This window comes from Lactuca virosa, chromosome 1 (genome assembly GCF_052849685.1).
Source record: "Lactuca virosa cultivar CGN04683 chromosome 1, Lactuca_virosa_CGN04683_v6, whole genome shotgun sequence".
Taxonomy (NCBI): Eukaryota; Viridiplantae; Streptophyta; class Magnoliopsida; order Asterales; family Asteraceae; genus Lactuca; species Lactuca virosa.
The window spans coordinates 122,385,609-122,387,694 of record NC_136426.1 but is presented as its reverse complement, the minus strand read 5'-3'; positions in this window follow the sequence as shown (position 1 = coordinate 122,387,694).

The following is a 2,086-nucleotide window of genomic DNA, read 5'->3' as shown; positions in this document are numbered from 1 at the left end:
TTACTTCTAAAGTATGATCGACTGTGGATGATTTGAATAACCTACTTATCCGGGAAGTAAAACATGCGAAGTGAAACACAAGAATAACCTAATTAACTATGGTCTCAAAACTTTTGATATAAATAAACACCTTTATTTAATCACCATATTAATCAGACTTTATTCATTGTATAATGTTTCGAGTAATCAACTTAATACTTGAATTAAAACATCATTCATGCCATGCTCCAAGCATGCATACTATGTTTATCTATGGTCCTTCCTTTGTGAAAACAGATCAATTGGATATTACTCCAATGATACTCATTACACAAACCAAATCCTTATTACAAATGTAAGAATTCCAAATTCTTGCCACTACTAGAACGTGTTAGAGTCTAACCTTTCATGCAATGATCCTTTTTATAATGTCTAGGCTCCAAAGTCACAGAGACTTGGTCAATGATATTACAAAGCATTCAATTGGAGATTTGTTACAAGAAAGATTCCATGGAAATGAAGTCTCATATTCAAAGAGCATTCCTTGAACAGCCTTCTTACATTAAACTTTCTAACTCACACATAGATCTTAATATCCAACTCCCATTATGGAAACATTTCCATATTTCCATATGACTATCAATTATGAATAAGAGTTACCTCCACTTAGAACATGTCAATATGGTCTTTCCAAATTTATGCTATACTTCCAACTTTTCACAAGCAACCAATATTTGGTAAGCCTCATATTGTCCTTGACAGTTGTTTAACAACTTTAGTCATATCAGGTTCTATTCCTTTTTCCATTTTAATGCTCTAGGCATTTGGAAAAATCAGAACAAGTGAATAATTATAGCATATGTAATCGATCCTATACCGGAAGCATATGAGATCCGACACATAATGTCTTACATAGAGACATGATACTTGATCAATCTCTTGCTACAATATTTCCATATATTGAATTTCCTATGTTGAATCATTTCAACATGATATTCATATATGTTCATGACTAAGCTCCATTAAAACTTCAATATAAGCTTTTAGATTCAAAATGAAGTATAATGCCCTCTCCCTTAAGCCTTACTATATCGAAACAATTTCCAAATTCTGCAACTTTGCAAATTTAGAACTTTTTTCCTATAAATAGCATTTATAACTTGCAACACTTAACATAATAATCATGCTCCCACTAGCATAACAATTATATTCTCACTAGCATAAAGTTTATGCTCCCACTAGCTTTGACATGTACCCAGAAATCAGCTGGACTTCTAGAAATCAATACCAATTGACTTTCTTACCAAAGTTTAGATTTCTGATACGTGGTGCTTCGATAAGTCTTTATCTAGACTTCTCAAGCTCATACACCTTTCATTAGACAGCTTGTGTGTGTGTCTAAGCTTTTTCAGAACTTATAGCTTTAAGTCCTGAATGTTCAAACTATTTGCCATTTCTCACAATTCGAACTATGAAAAGGGATGCCGTAATCATACTCGAATGTGAGAACGCAATTATCACAACTGCTAACTCTAATGATATTAATCAATCTTTTAAAATCTACTAGTGAAAGCGTTTATGACAAATTCAAACCCATATCGACTGAACTTGCTTAATCTTAATTTCTTGCCATCCGGTAGCACAAGGGCCTACCAGTGCTTCGAAGTTATTGAGCAGCTCACCCATACAAATTAATGTTCTTTCATTGATCAAGGTGCTTTGCCTTATGCAGTCAAATGAAAACCATAGAACTCATAAGCATTTCCAACTCAACTGGAATGGGCACAGAAACAAGAATGTGTCAACACGATAGGTTATCAACCTCAGATCGTGTGCTAGTGATTACTAAAAGGTTTACTCTCGATTGTCTCCTGAAACTTTTTCAAGATCAACAAGACTCCCACTGAATTCTTGACATATAAGATTCTTTGTCAAGGAACACTCCTCGACAAACAAATATTCAAGAGTTAGTGTGGGTTCTTATCAAGAAAACACTTCATATAATTGGTCTTAGTTGGTCTTTGTTTTAACCAAAACATCACAACTTCCAATTTCAAATGTGCTAGAGCAAGAAAACATTTCTACTCCACATTTCATGAGGTGTTAT